The 17,866-nt window shown below is 32.7% G+C and overlaps 1 long non-coding RNA gene across 2 annotated transcripts; it reads right to left on the minus strand.

The window, feature by feature from the left end:
- Positions 1 to 3,225: 3,225 nt before the first annotated feature.
- LOC128205298 (uncharacterized) lies at positions 3,226 to 10,550 on the minus strand. Of its 2 annotated transcripts, none has more exons than XR_008256211.1 (3): positions 10,414 to 10,550; positions 4,511 to 4,713; positions 3,226 to 3,358 (listed from the first exon to the last, which is right to left on the minus strand). It is a non-coding gene; the product is annotated as an uncharacterized LOC128205298 (long non-coding RNA). The 2 variants fall into 2 exon arrangements; XR_008256212.1 differs by having other exon boundaries at positions 3,251 to 3,291.
- Between the last annotated feature and the right edge of the window lie 7,316 nt (positions 10,551 to 17,866).

Below are 17,866 nucleotides of genomic sequence, written 5' to 3' on the forward strand. Positions count from 1 at the left end.
AAATCGTGACCATTTCACGTCGATTCAATTTATCATGCACATGTAACTTTTGTTTTAAAATGAGTTTCTACTCGACGTAGGTACCAAAAGATGAGGAAAAGTGAGGAGCAGGTCCATGACTTAACTTCTTCTTCAAGTTTATTCTAAAAGTGGAGAAATAGTTAAAAACATACCTTTTCACATCCAAGATGGTCGGTTTTTGTTTACATTTGAAATGGTACGATGCAGGTCGATTACCCGCCCTAGACAGCAAAAATTTCCATAAAAATCTTCGCAGCTGATGAATTATGCCGAAATCGCCCGGGACATTGCAGCTGGTCGACCAGTCTTGCATTCGCAGAATACATCAATAAGTTACACGAAAATACCTGCTGGAATTTCAAAAAAGAGCACTTAGCCAAAATGCACACAACCACGCATATGCGGTTTCTGAAAGGGGTCTCATACACCTGCCATTTCTCCAGTACAGAGGACGCTACACATGGTGAAGCGGGCGAACATTCCATTCCAACGGTGAGTAGTCACTTCCAAATTGTTCTTTTTTCCCTTTAATTTTGTATTAAAATACCATATGGCATATCAGTAAGTTACGATTGCTGTACATGTTTCCCGAATAATGTATGCTCGTTTTTCTAGTATAAATGGCTGCTGATGATTGTTTTTCATATATATTTGTTGTGTGTATAAATGATTGATTTGTTATTTTAATATACTTAAATCCAACCTAGTTTGTATAATCTGTATTTTGTCATAGTTAAAGATCACATTGTCCACAAGATACTGGTGCACCTTTATATGTTACCATCATAAAAGTTACTATTGTCTGTTTGTACTTTTCGTAATCATGCCAGTTAACTACCACCGGGGATGAGCAAAAAAAGTCACGTGACCACAAATGCAAACGCCAGTAGTATTTTGGCTCGATTGATCGTCAATCAAGGTAAGTTTCTTATCGATATTTTTGTTATACGCGAGAGTTCGTTCAAATGACATAGCGCAAAAAAGAATGCATTGTTTTGTCTTTCGATCGGTGTATTGGTCACCTTTCATGTCTGCATAGTTTCCGAGAACACTTCGATACAAATTGTGTCCATAAATGCAAACGCACGTAGGTAGTATTAAAATGTCACATATTTTGATAAATTGCCACATTTAATTCAAATGTTTGTTTTTCTGTTGTTCAATAATTGTTTTTAATTGCTTTATGAATACTTTGTGCGATGCAATATGTACAAAAATGCATTTTCTGAAGTATTTCAAATTTGGCAAACGTACGTAGTCTACCTAAAATGGCAAACGCACGTAGGCGTCTTATAATAAGGAGCAAACGAATATTTCGTTAGCCTTTAATTGAAGATATTTATCCGCTTTAATATTAAATATCCATCATAATGAAAGTTATATAAATTTTTGATACGTAACAAACATTGACACGATATTATGCGGGAGTGTTGCGGGAAATATGAGTTCTCGAACAAACTCTCATCCGGCCATACTGGTGGTATACAGACTTATCTAACTTAACAATGCTTGTTAAATGTTTATTTCGAACATTTAGAACAGCTGTTGTAATGTCACATTTCAGGAACCACACGTTTGATACAAAGAGTCGGAGTACAGTACAGTACGGGACTGTTTTGTTAAACAGAAATGCATTACAGAAGGGTGTGTGCTGGGAGCGGGCCAGACGTAACGATTCTAAGATGCTTGTAACAGATCGCATGGGGATAAACATTTAATTTGAACATAATTTAAACATCTTTAATGAACCTTTTATTTAACCATTCTTCATGTTGTGATGACAATACTGTCATGATAATCGTTAATGACAGATATTGTGATAATGATAACCATAAAATGAATTGCGATGATACAATGACAATGTATGCTCTACCCGGAACAATGTTTATATCACTGAAAATACTCTTTAAACTGTATGTATAAGTGCTGTTTTACAGAAATTAAGACATTATGATGGAAATATTCTTCATTTATTCTATAACTGTATATCTTAGATTAGTTTTATACATTGAATAAATTGATTGACAATAAAAGCGATCACAGATAATCAGATAAAATCAAAGATAAGTAATCAAATAACATAACGATTAATTAATAAACAATACTTTTGTTATGATCTGCCTGAGATTCTACTTTCTTCCACATCAGATAAGTTGACCTAAAAATTTGGCAAGGCCAAGATAAAACAAGTACCCGTATGGAATTTATTTTTTTAATCGTCATCACACAATTACCTCCCTTGTAGACGACTGTCGTCTGTAGCATCATGGAAACATTGTCTCGTGGCAATTTTAATCAAAGCGCTGAAAGCGCTGCAAGACTGTCGGTGACGTAACTGAAGCAAGCAAACACTACCGCAAAGTTCTTTCAAATGAAAATGATTTCATACAAATGATGAACACTTTTTAAGGTAGATGAAGAAGGATAAATGTGATTATAATAAGCACAAATATATTGGCCCTACTTAATCATGTATCCAATGGCCTACAAGATTCTTAATTCAAATTTCCTAATTTTGAACCGCTTTAAATTAGTTAAATGCATATTCATTATGTTAAAATTGCTTCAATTTATGACGTCGCTTATAACAGTTTCAGTAAGCAATTACATTCCTTCATTTCATTATGGTCTGTTGAAGCCAATGTCTTTAAAATGCAAATACAATACAAACTATACCCAAGATTCAAGGGACATAATAAAAATATAACTTTAAAATGATGCTATTTCAAGCCTAAAAATGCCTCCCAGAACTTCTATCAACAGAGTCCACATATCTACAAAATTTGTGCTCGAGTTACTTTCTTTGATATTAAAGTGAAAACAAATCAGCATGGTGCTGTAGCATCATACCATGAAAAAAAACTAATATCTTTAAAATTTGTTTTCTAGTTTGTTTTTATTATAAAAGTGTTAATAAATCTGCATGGTGCTGAAGAAAAAAAACTAATGTCTTAAATTTCAAATCTGCAGCATTAATTAGCGCCATGTTGTCAAGAATATCTGGACAATTGAATGAAATATGCATGGACCGAAATGACAGCTGGTTTTTCATTGAAAAAAGATGCCTTTGAGGCAGTTTTAAGATTATGCTATTCAAAGTATGAGGGTAGTTGGTACAGTTTTCACTCATATTCAGATGATGGCTGATATTTGCTGATAAACATGTATCCTCTTAGCAGCAGGGAATAAGTAAATGACAGTAAATAATAGTGCTGCTCCAACCAATAGCGCAATTCTTCCTACAGGTGGACCAGCTCCTCAATATGGTTTCTGTCATGGCAGTGATAACAGTATGTAACATGCCCTTTTCTACTTTCCAGAGAATGAATCTTCCAATCTAAATTACAAATTTAAGAACAAATATATACATATGCACATGTAATGTTGTTAAAAACAAACCATTTAGATCCCACAAAACTATAAGATTTTAGGTGAAAATTGAGCCAAATCAAAACATTTAGTCATTTAAAGCTGCACTCTCACAGATTTACTGTTTTTACAACTTTTGTATTTTTTGTCTTGGAATGACCTATTTTTTTGCTAAAATATCTGCAAACCAGTGATATAAGACTACTGACAAAATATTAGATTGCAGACTTCCATATTTCAGGTCGAAAACAAAGGTTTTATGGCTTTAAGCGTTACTAACGGTTTAAGAAAAATGCATAAAACATAAATATAAACATTTTCTGACAAATTTATTGTCAGCAATCTTATATGAATGGTTAACATGCATTTTCACATAAATTGGCCCGTTCCAAGACAAAAAATAAATAAAGTAGTCAAAACATTCAATCTGTAAGAGTGCTGCACTCTCAGTCACTGAAGGTTTTGACAACTTCTTTTACTTTTTGGCTTGGAATAAGCTAATGAAAAGCAGTATGAAAACTGATGAAATCAGACTGCTGACAAAAGATAAGATCATGTTTTTTATATTTACATTTGTAACTATTGGTTTTATGGTTAAAAGCATTACTAACGCTTTACTAATAATGAGATTTTTGAACATCATCTTTTGAACGTATTAAAATAAGAAAACAGCGTTCCAATATTTTCAGTTGTCTTTTTTGACTGAATTAATATAAGAAAGCAGCGATCCCCTTTTTCCACTTGTCTGTTATGTCCAGTGTTCAGAAATTCGCATAAAATAATTCATTACAAGACCAAGAAATAAAAAAAAGAGTTGGTAAAACAGACAATCTGTGAGAGTGCAGCTTAAACATATGATATGCATTATCAGCCAAGTGCAGACCTACTCACATCCTGGCTACACAACCAGTACATTCATCAGCTTTACTGATTCGAACCAGGCACATTTATATTGGTAGACTAGCATTTTACCAGTCTGTGCTGGCCAGTAAAGTTCTCATTTGAATTAGAATTCAAAATGTATATACCTTTGTTCATTTTTTTTGCCAACTCTGTTTCAACTGAACTTCCTAAATGAATGAGAAGTTTCAAAAAATAATTACAATATCTCAGTAAATACCTGCATTTATGTGTTTCTTGTGCAATCTGTCAGCTTTGGTAGGCTCAGGTTTCATTTTGTCCACCTCAATACTTGTAATCTTCTAGTCTGATGTACTGCCATCCAATTTTTAAGTCAGGTCAGGCAGCCATTTCAGCTTTGTTCCAGTTGATTGTATCAGATGATGTTAACAATACTAGCCTTGTATCCAGGCACTTCTCAATCTGAAAGTTTACAAAAGAACATAGCCTGTAATATTTAATAAAAAAATCATAATTGTTTACTCCTGGATGATGGGTTCTAAAGTAAACCTTTGAGAAAAGATGCTACTGGTATGGTGCTTGAACCCACGACCATGTGAACACTTGCATGGAGATCTGTCAAACTGAGCTAACTGGGTAACTGATTTTTAGGCAGCTCCCAGCTTGGCTCTACAATTGACAGGTGCATAATACATTATAGAGAAAATAAATCAAACACTTGAAGCACTAGTCCAAATAATAGTAACTTAACTGATCTTTTTACAAATTTTGAAATGGCATATCCTTCACATACAATTTTTTTGTACCAAAAGTGAGTAGCTATTCCGATTGGGATTCTGGGTCAGATAATTATATATATCTAAAATATGAGTAATGTACACAAAAAATAAAAGCTGACGAATTATTATGAGTTTGATGAGTGTTTTTCTTCATTTCATACTGTCAAAACATAATGATATAAACTGTTATACATGAAGATCACCTGCAAGACTGTAAGATCACCTGCAAGACTGTGGTGCATAGATTTACATAGATGTAAAATGGTTGTGTTTAAATGCATTAAATGCTTGTTTTGTGAAACAAATCTTTGCACTTACATGGTAATAACTAAAATACGAATATAAAACCTTTAATATCTATTTCAAACATATAATACTTATCTAACTACGATTTCAATATCTTTCAACCCCCACCCTGTTTTGCACAAACCCGATTAGACGTAAGGGATTGGAAGAATCCCATATAACACGTCTACTTTTTTTAGACTATTGAAGCATATATGTTCTTTTTTGATGGTTGAGACGTTTCAGGTTAAACAACAATTAAAAATGCGAAATAATTTTAGTGAATAATCAACTCTGAATTGAAAGTAACATGAAGATGTTGTAGTGTAGGATTTGCCATATATATATATATTTTTTTTTTAATCGTAAAAAGAGTCCGTCAACGTACAAATATTTAGACTAAGAGATGTAGATCAGGTAGATGTAACTTCTAGTCGTAATAATTGTACGTTGACAGATTTTTTTACGATTTTTGATACAGCAAATCCTTCTCGTACAAATTGTTTTGTACGAAAACTGGGTAGTTATTCCGATAGGGATTCCGGGTTAAAGCATATTGCATCTATGACATATCATAAAAACAAGAAATATTACCAGATAATGTTATTTTATATAAATTCCGTAACCAAAAAGTAATATCAAGCAAATAATTATGAGTTTGATGTTTTTTTTCTTCATTTCATTCTGTCAAAACATAACAAAATATACATGAAGGGCACCTGCAAGGCTGCAGTTCACAATTTTACAACAATCGGAACATTTCGGCCATCAATTGTAACAACTCGCCATCTTCGGTAAGCTTCGAGATAGTCAATCCCTGTTGGATACTGGCTGAGGTGTTCAGATTGTTCGGCCAAGGCCGAGTTGTTACGATTGTATTATCTCAAAGCTTGTCGGAGGTGGCCGAATTATTACGATTGGGTCAAGTTGTTCCACTTGGCATAATTGTTGTCTGTGTCAGTCAACTTTCCTTTTAATGAAAAGGTGAATAATGTGTTTTAATGCATTAAATGCTTGTTTTTTTGCAAAATAGCTTTGCACTTCCATTCTCGACTTTCCAATAGACCATAATCCTTTGCGGCATGGTGACTTCCGGTTTATTTCCGGGTTATGACGAAGTACAATAACAGCGATAAATACGGACAAATTATCATTCCAGGTTTGTTATAATTTATTTATTTTTATTAGATTTGTCATTTTAATGAGTTTATATTACATTATTGTGATATTATTTGAATGTCATGAGCTATAAATCGCTTGACTGTTTACTTGGACAGTTAGTTCTGGTGGGTGGGGTAGATGGTTCAGAAAAGACTGCAGTTACTATTCTTATTGGAGTATTATAAACAACAAATTCTCATCTATTCTAAAACATTTGTTTTGAAAATTAACACAAATAATACATTAGTCTGTTTTACTATCTGAGAGTCATAATCTAATGAGGAATCTGTATGTACATTACCAGGTATAACTAATAGTCTTATGAATGAACATAAATAAATCATCATCAATAAAAATTATGATATTTATACTGCTGTGTGTATTTTATTACTATGTAATAAACATTTTACTTAGAGTAATTATGTCATGCTGTCACCTGTGTAGTCTTCTGAATGATTTGTTATTTTCAAATATTATGATGGCCACCGGACTAGTCGCATACCCCCAGGCCTGGAATTAAATAGGGTTCCAGATTGTCTTAAAACCCATTCATAAATAAGTCTGAGAGTAACTTACTTTTTTATAAAAATATGCTTTTTATGTTCCATTCCTTTCTTTACAGATATGATTCAAATATGCTGATGTTACCTTCTGAGATCATTACTTTCAATGAAGAACATCACTACAATTGGTTGGGCTGCTAGATTGGTAGTAACGTGATGGACAGCTAGTACCTGACATGCTATTGTTGGTTTGGCATCTATTGCTTACTGGGCCGCTATATTGGATGGACCATACGTGTTGGTTGAACAATTATAAATGGTTGGACTGGAAGTGTTGGTTGGACCACCAAGTGTTGTTTGAACTGCTTGTTGGACAGAATGTGTGATAGACAACTAGTGTTATTTGAATCACTGTTGGGTCATATTGGTTTGATTCCCATTGCTAGTTAACTTGTTGGATCTCTTTTGTTGGTTGAACTGTTGTTTTTTGACTGTTATTATTGATATTCATACATGTATAATATGTTAAGTGCTTAGTATTCAACACTTATTATTATTATTATTATTGTTATCATAAGAAATATTATTATTCAAAAATCATATAAATATATAAAATTAAATATTTTTTTATGTCCTTGTACTTTATTTACAATGTGCATCATAATGTTTTATAATATGAACAACTCTTTTTATAGATATTTAAATAAACATTAATTCTGTACAACCATTTTTTGTTTCTTTTGCTACAATTTGTATGATAGTGTCAGACATTTTCTACAGAAATGATAAATTTGTCATAAAAAAAGCACAGCAAAAAAATCAGAGTTATGGTAACTTCTTTAAATGCTGATTCTCATCAAAATGAATAGTTAAATTGCATCATTAAATGTATGATTCTTCATTAAATTTGATGAGATCTCCTGCCAATTGACCTTTAGTGACATGCACCTTTAAAACTGCAATCTTACAGATTAACTGATTTTGATATCATTGCCTTCAAGTCAGTCAGTCATATAAGATGATTCACAAAATAACAGATCTCAGTTGTTTGAAACACTGTCAAAAGACTCCATTTTCTTAAAGCGTTAGAAGCGCTTTTTAACCATAAATATATCCATTTTCAAACAAAGATACGTACAAATGTTATCTGATCTTCTATCAGCAATCTTTTATCACTGGTTTTCAGACATTTTTTTTGTCAAAACGGTCAAGATAATTCTGTAAAAATGTTTTCTGATCTTCCATCAGCAATCTTAGATCACTGGTTTTCAGACATTTTTTGTCAAAATGGTCAGTCTGAGAATGCAGCTTAAAACTTGAGCACTGTATTTACAATGATGAGCAATTTTAGTTATGAAAATTATAATACATAGGAGCAGATGTATTGAATCATTCAAGTCTTGAAATATTATGTATGATCTTGCTGGACATGAGCCTATTGTTTCTGGAAATTTGCATGTGTACCAAGTTTCATTTAAATCTCAAGGCTGTTTGAATTTGGGCCAAGAAAATATTCGGCCTACAGTACTGCGCTAACGACACCTAGGCTTATTGACTATAACAATACTAAAGTAACATGATAGGAAAAAGCTCGAACCAAGGGCTGCCAGAAAAAGCATGGTGCTCCTACAAACTAAGTTAACCGGGTGGCTAGTTATTGCCCACAAACGTTAACTCGATTCTATGTCTTTTTAATATTAACCATGGGAGTTTTACACAATCATTGGAATAAAAAGATCATAGACAATCATATTAATAACAACGGTATTTTTTACAATTTAATAATAACATTAAACATGATTTAATTCAAAAACAATAAATTGTCCTTGGTATGCAATAATCCCTTTAAAGGTTCATTTGCCAAGGGTTAAAAAACCACATCTTGCTTCTTTTTGAAAAATCTCTTGTTGGTCTGTTATCGGCTATAAAGTGTTGTTTCACATCCTGTGTCATAATTTTAAGTTCTAAATGTCTACTTTTTGTACCAAACATTTAAATTTATGTCACTTGTGTGCATTTCTTTAGTCCTTGCAGTCAAGGAAAGTTTTCATTCATATTGACACACTTCATTTTATTTTATCTCTGTTCTTGAACCGATTCCGTCTCTTGTGTTTTGCACAAATTTTTATTGTAAAACCACTGATATAGCAGGTGCTATCAGATCAATGGTATAAACTGCCTACTCCTGTTGAGCATCAACTTGGTGGAATCAAACATCCAGAATGGACATCTCTGAAATAAAATAAATAGTGTTATCATCATCCAACTTAGCCAGAAAAAATAAAAATATAAAAGTCTCTTAACTGTTAAAGCTGCACTCTCACAGATATACCGTTTTGACAACTTTTTTTATTTGTTGTCTTGGAAAGAGGCAATTTCTGCGTTAATATCTGCAAACCAGTGATATAAGCCTGCTGACAAAAAAAATCAGATCACCGATTTTCATATCTCCATTTAAAAATGATTATTTTATGGCTAATTTTAAAAGCGTTACTAACGGTTTAAGAAAAATGCATTAAAAATTATTTTATTTACTTAAAAATGAAAATCTGCGATCCAATGTTTTGTCAGCAGTCTTATATCACTGGTTTTCTTGCACGTTAACGGTTTGCATAAATTGCCAGTCGAAGACAAAAAACAAACAAACAGTTGTCAAAATGTTTAATCTGTGAGAGTGCAGCTTTAATATCAGTCAGATATTTAAATAGTTACAATTTACTAGTACAATATTAATAAGCTGTTATTTTAAGACCTGCATATTTGTTTACATAGAGCACAGCAGTCAGTATTTAAATGCCCTTCTTAATCACATTTAAGCTTCATTTACTTGACTGTTTTGAAGTTGCAGATTTTAACAATTTCACACTAATTGCAACATATCATTCATTTAATTTAATAACAAACTCAACAAACCACAATTGAATGCATACTTCATAACAACCAATATGTATTTGAAGGCTTTGAGAACTACTATGAAAGTCTTTACCATTATAGTTGTTATTTTACCCCACCCACTTAAATGTGTACTGAAGTTGGGTATAAACGTCGAAAACTTCATTGACATTTACAAAAAACGGTAGAAATTTATAGAAGAATGTATAACCTGATGTTCCTAACATGTTTTACTCACCTATCGATCTATTTTGCCAATTATGCTCTTCCTTTCACTCGTATCGATAACTAGGAAATTGAATGCGGAAATAAACCGGAAGTCACCTTTGTCGCAAAGCATTATGGGCTTCTGGAATAAGGCGAATGGTAAAATATGAATATAAATCTTTACTTTATTATCCATTTCAACCATAAAATACTTCACTTAATACAATTTCAATATTTTTCAAACAGCCCCGCTTGTTGCACAAACCCGTTTAGACGTTAGGGATTGGAAGAATCCCGTATAACACGTCTATTATTTCAGACTAATGTACATGTACCTTCGTGTCCGAAATCGATCACTTCCTGGCAGCTCATTTCTGGATTGTCTCCATCTAAATTTAACATTTTTAGACGCATACATTGATGCCATTTTTGCTTCGATTGATGTTAAAGCAATAGCACTAAATACAGGTCGGTTATTCTATAGAAGAACGTGTTCGAAGTAACATACAATTTCATTTCCGCATAATCGCCGCCATATTGTGTATGTCTTTAAAACCTACACCCTATAGTCCAAAATAACAATAGGCATAACGTTGACACACTGTGATAGGTATAATCCAAATAATTTACTCAAACAAATACAATAGTTCGATTGCTGCTGAAAAAAATCATTTGAAACATAAAAGCTATTTCACAAAATATTACATGACATGAACTCTTTAACCGCGTATGATTTATTTCTTAATAGCTTTCATTGATAAAATAAGTTCTTTGCCGGGGTTTGCCGGGTCAGTCTTGAATGCCGGGATATGTGTGACGTCACACGGGGTGCAAACATGTGGTGTAGCTTACTATTGGATGTAGGGTAAAATGACTTCGTATGTAAATGCTATACTTTCATTATTTTTCATTATTTTGTTCAATAAAACTCACCAAATTGCAACGGTACAACTATACTAAGAGTAACACGCAATGTTTGTCATAAAAAAGGCAATAACGCGTTAAATACACATAAGCAGGTACTTGACGCCCCACATTCACGTAAGTAGTTCGGTTGCTACGCAGGTGGTGTGTATTAATATATTCATGTTCAATATGTCGTGTCAGGCGACTAGTCGCGTTTCTGAAATACCGCTCTCTAAAGACTGTCGGCTTGCAGCCGACAGTCTAAAAATCAAAATTGATTATTTCTCGCTTCAAATGGAGCAATAGAAAAGTTTTCGCGCTCCATTCAAGAAATAACGCTGTCCTCTTTTAAGAACTATAAATATTTAATCATAACATAAACATAATCCGAATCACTGCACGCATATCCATAACAACCACGAATTATTACAAATCTATACGCGCATTATATTCTCTACGCACAAAAGATTTCCAGGTTTTTCCAGGATCATCGCCGCTCGTGTAAGATAGGCTCATCCCACCCCTCTCGCAGGGTGTTTTGCGGAAACACGGTAAACCCCGCTTCCGCAATACACTCTATGTTCGGATTGGGATGAACCTTGCACTCTCGGCCATGAAAGATACTTATTATAAGTCGGCGCCCAGAAGGGCGCCGACTATATTTGATATTACTTTAGAAATATTCCAACTTAGGGACTAGTTCATAAATTGCAGAACAATGCTTTCAATAGTTTCCACGTTGCATGATAAAATATGAGTTTAGTTTGTTTTATAAAACTTTACACTTTAATTGATCATGAAACCTTGAATTATAATAGCCCTGCTTATCGTTTTGATTTTAAATACCAACTCAATCATAACAACTCGGCCATCTCCGAGATAGATACAGGCCGAGGTGTTCCGATTGATATAGATGAAGGTTACACGGTACTATTAAAATATCCTTTATGTCTGTAAACCTCCTACGCAGTAATCTCCCTTGGTGACAGCAAAAATTCCGAGTTTTGAAAAATTAACCTTGAGCTTATTTGTTTGTTTTGAAAATACCATTCGAAAGAATGAACTCCAGATAATTCCCCTTTGATATATAGTATTTTTACCCCATTTCTATATATTCATATGAGTGAAATGTGTTACATAAACTTGTACAAAATATAAAGCAAGGAATTCACAGAACATGCCGGTACAAAGAAAAGGTGAATTTCATGCCATTGAAATCTATGTATTAGACCATTGACTCTATTTAATCCGAAAAAACGTATATATATTTTTGTTATTATTCAGTTTTAACCGGAGGATTAGCTTGGGGAAAAAATAACCATAATGTCCTTCGAGCATATGTACACCCAACACAAAACAAAATATTATCATTGAAATAATAACCATTTTTGGTTATCTGCATGCACGTTTTTCTTCTAATTTCATTGCGCTGACTTGATGCTATGCATCAACCTTTTTCTTGTCTAAAATTTGATGTTTTATTTGGTGTGTTTAATAACTTTTGCTTGCACAATCTACTTCTATGCCGATAACATTTCCCACATTCAGCGCACTGGTATGATTTCTCGCCAGTATGGCCGTCCATATGAGCCTTCAGGTCTATTTCTCCTCCATTGAAATCCCACACATGTCGCACGTATAACATGTCGTGCCATCTTCTCCTCGCCAATGCCTGTTCAGGTATGTGTGGTGACCTCCTGCATGCATTTCGGGCACAGAAACTGCTTATTGGATCCATGTGTGGTGCACCTGTATAAATACATGTATGCCTTTAAAGGTATGCAATTAAAATACTTTAATTGCAATATTTTGGTAACCTTTAATAAAAACGCCTGAGCTTGTGACTGGTAGATAATTGCTTAATTATAGAATAATATAGAATAAAACAAGAATAATATAAGCATTTTTAATACTAAAATACACTTACGTATGGCGCGTCAAGCTCTCCGATGTGTATAACTGTTTCTAACAGCGTGTAAATGCTTTTACACCGTCATTGCGGCGCTCATGCAATTTCAGCCCCCATGTCGTTTTCAACGCATTCCCACAAACGTGGCAAACAAATGACATCACTGAAACAGACACTGTCATTCATTAATTAAGCGCCACTTGATTTACTTCGCAAAATATATTACACAAATTGTAGTTTGTTAAAAGAATATCATCGGTAAAAGCATTTTCATAAAAGTACGTCTCGCGCAAACAAACGCTTATTAAAATTTTAAATGATGGCCTATCTAGCTAAGTAAAACGACATAAAGCGTTTCACTTTCCCTTATGCATATGACCGCAAGCATTATGATCATAATAATAATTAAATATAGATTCAAAAATCTTACAGCAATAGTTATGGATATAAAATGAATAAAAAGTTTTAAAAGCTTATGAAAATGCCAACGTGCGTTTGCCAAATTTAAATTCTTCAGAAAATGCATTTGTTTGTGCAAATTGCATCGCACAGAATATTCATAAAACAAATAAAAACCATTGTTGAACAACTGAAAGTCAAAACAATTGAAAAAATGTGGCAATTTATCTTAATATTTGACATTTTAACACTACCTACGTGCGTTTGCATTCATGGACACAATTTGTATCGAAGTGTTCTCGAAAACTATGCAGACATGAATGGTGACCAATACACCGATCGAAAGACAAAACAATGCATTCTTTTTTGCGCTATGTCATTTGAACTCGCGTATAACAAAAATATCGATAAGAAACTTACCTTGATTGACGATCAATCGAGCCAAAATACTACTGGCGTTTGCATTTGTGGTCACGTGACTTTTTTGCTCATCCCCGGTGACTACATAATGTATTTGCTGTACACAGTCATTTTTGTTTTTGTAACAATATTTATATGAAAACTGCAGAAACAAACTCAGTAGCAAAAAGTTTAAACAAAAACCCTGTTTAATGGCACAGGCTAAACGCCAAAGATATAAAATACAAATAGAAATAATCACAAACAAGAAACATAAAACAACAGCACAGAACTCCACAAAAAACACAGCGATATATTTTATAAAAAAAAACACTAGGTAACTAGGCTTGTTAGGTACCGCCTTGGAACGGTCAGTAAAATGTAAATTTACTCGGGGTTTAAACCAGTTTGTGTGCACAACCGCATTCTTATCCCAATAATCCGAATAAAGTAAACACGTAAATATGAGGAAATACGACGTGATTTGTGACGTCACAGTTGGTTATAACATGAAGCGTACGACAGCTCGATTCGGAAAGAATTATCGCTGTTAAGTTTGTTATTTTCATATCAATTTTTATAAAACATAGCGAAGGCTAAGCGGAAAAATATACACTATATAAATAATTACAAACTAATAGGTAAATCCCCCAGTACTTCAATGCTAAGGGATTCCAACTCTGTATGCAGACGAAGGTATACAATTCAGAGTACCTAATGCAAAAACTTTTCAAAGATACGATGCAGTTATTGTTTGAAACTATGAGCACCACACACAATCTGCCTTAGAAAATAAAAGGTATACGACTGTGTGATAATAGATTTTCATGATAAAAAGCATCATTGTACTAAATCTGGGAACAAATAGAGAACACTTTATTAAATATAAAAGCGACATGTATTAGCTCAACTTTTCTTCCGAACAATTAGCTACATGTTTATGTGAACTATTTGAAAAAAGAGACGTCACATGCCGGAACATTTCGAGCCAGCCAAAGACGGTTTTTAAAGATGACTTGAATCTGCAAAATGTTCATGAAATCAAAGGACTGAAGTTTTAATTATGTAAGGACGCTATATTCAACCTTATATTTTGTTTGAGGAATTCATCTTCAAAAACTTAAAGGCAAGTACTCTTAAAGTATTGCAAGTATATCCACGATTTAAATAAAATCCATGCAATTTATTGAGTCTGTCTGCCCAACTCCCTGCTGGATATGTTTTAATTTTACGAATTGTTTTTAAAACATCACCATAAAAATCGGGATGAGCAATACCATTAGCAATCAGCAATTTAAGATTACTATTGTACATTGATATAATATCATAATGACCATTAACAAATTTTGAGAAAGTTTTCCTTAATTTATGATATCTGAAGCCCTGTTTTAGAAGTTTTTCCGTCATAAATTTACTGCATCCAATTTCTGTGTTGTACAAAGTTGTTTGTTTTGTCTTTTCGTACCATACTATATTTGTGTTTTACAAAATAAACATTTTTGCGACTTTTGTAACCATGCAATTTCTGTATTGTACAAAGTAAATATTGTTTTGTTTTTCTTTTAGTGTTTTAAGCGTGCATTAAGTAAAGATCATTTCGAGTGTTGTTGTTTTCAAACCGGAAATGTATTTTAGGGCAGTCTATATGTTATTTGATCAGAATCTGAACCTGAGTTACAAAAAAGGCCTGTTGTTGTTAGAAGAAACTTAGTATAAATGTAAATAATTTTTAAAAGGTGGGAACATTAGGCGACATTTAATATTTTTGTATCAAGGGCATCGGTTGGAAATTGTGACTTAATTAACTTGGAATAGTCTTTACAACTGGTGGTTCATTTAGCACAACAGTTGTCTCTTTGTCAGAACAAGATATGAAGGCTTTGGACAAACTTTATTCAAATCTAGTCAAATTTCTTTGTATATCAACCAGCCATTATTTATCTTTGTTTGATAAAACGAATACATCCATTTTTAAACTATGGTTGTGAATTATGGGGTCTACAAAATTGCATTAAGTTAGAAATAGTTCATTTGAAGTTCTGTAAAGACTTGGTGTAAGAACCCAAACTCAGAATAATTATGTTAATGGGGTACTTGGTAGACAAGAATTGTAAATGTGATAAAGTATTGGTTAAGTATTTGACTATGTGAAGATATTAAATATGTTAAAGCGGTTTATAGATTATAGTATAGAGATTTGGAAAGATTGTCAAATTGTAAGTCATGTGCAAAAAGTATTAGATTTATATAACAATCACTAGGAATTTATGATGTATGGTTCTTTCAAAGTGTTGATGATTTTAATATATTTATATGTGAACTGAAACAGACTAAAATATAGTATATATATATATATATATATATATATATATATATATATATATATATATATATATATATATATATATATATATATATATATATATATATATATGGTTTGAAAAACTTCATGAAAAATCATCTAGAGCAAAAACGTATGTATTGTTCGCAGACTTTAAGTTACAACCATATTTGTGTGATGTTAGTATAGTTAAATTTAGGAACGCATTGACTGGACTTAGACTTTCGTCTCACAGGTTAGAAATTGAGACCGGTAGATGGCACAAATTATTCCAATATATGTTAATGAAAGGAAATGTAAGCCATAAACTAGAAAATTCATTTCTGGTTTGAATGTACTTTATATAGTGATTTTTAAGACAATACATAGGTAAATACTATGGGAATATACCAAATATACCCAAATTTGTTGATTTTTTTACAAAAACAAATTAGACTTTTGAAAGGAAATTAGCAATGTTTATCCACAAGGCTTTTGAACTTTATTTAAGAAATTCCACGTTCTATTTATGATGATGTTATATAACACATTTGAATTATATTCGTAACCACTGTTTCCTCACTATGATTATATTATATTCTATGCGTACGGTCTATGTTCAATTTGTGTTTCGTTAGTACCTTGTTAGCATAAATAAGTATACATATATTCATATATATTATGACCAACGATCGATTGATAGAAATGCATTTAATTATGTATATTATGAATTCCATTGATGTGAGCTCACGGGCCTATGGCCTTTATGCATTTGAATAAACTATGAAACTGTATCATCACAACTCATGATTTGTGATTCCATATTCGGTGTCAGATTGGCGATAATTTACTCTATGATGTGAGAGCTATCGATCTCCCACCTCAGATAAGTAGATCGAAACAATTGGCCATGCTAAACATCCTTATCTTGTTCATGGCTAAATATAAAAAAATAACCGTATTGAACTACTTTTCTATTGTCATTACGCAATTGCCTCCCATGAAGACTGTCGTCTGAAGCACCATGGAAACATTGTCTTATGTCAGTATTAGAAATCCAAATAAATCAATTCTTGCTTCAAATGACACTCAAAATTGTTTTCATGCTGCATTCAAGAAGCAATGCTACACTCTCCTCAGACATACATGTATTTAAAGACCGAATTAACTACTAGTATTATGATATTATGAATCACTACGAAGAATAGAATAATAAAGAAGAATAAAATAAGCTTGATTTCATACGTGTGTAAAGCATACAGATTAAACATAGTTAGTTTTATTTAGGTATGAAGAAGTTCACGTTGACAATAACATATATAAAATTCACGTTTACAAAAGCATTTCTTGAAAATTCAATATTTATTGAAAGAACTAAAAGGCATTTTACGAACAATTTGTTTAATGAAATTAATGAACAAATGTTACTTTTTTAACGCATGTTTGACATCTCAAGTATTACTAATTACCAAGAACTGTGTACAAAACAAAGACTCACGGCGCAAACAGCGTTGCATCGTTCTACAATATTCCGTCATGTTGAAATTTTGGCCAATGATTGGGTCGTTAAAATACATACAATCATATCTTAAACATTTTATCCGTGAAGGAGCAGAACATAGCACAATCTTTCATAAACTAAGAAATATATTCATATCTTTTCTCTCAAAAAAGTTATTTAGAAATTAATGTCACACTCTTACTTGTTTACATCTGTTTTGAACCGTGATGACCCATATGAGATCCCCGCTGAAGTCACGCGATTCCTCACTCTGTATTATTAATAGTAACAGTAGAATATGTGTGCTTAACGGCACGTTTTGAGGCGCTGACCATGCATACATTCTTCATTTCT

Source organism: Mya arenaria, chromosome 10, assembly GCF_026914265.1.
Source record: "Mya arenaria isolate MELC-2E11 chromosome 10, ASM2691426v1".
NCBI lineage: Eukaryota > Metazoa > Mollusca > Bivalvia > Myida > Myidae > Mya > Mya arenaria.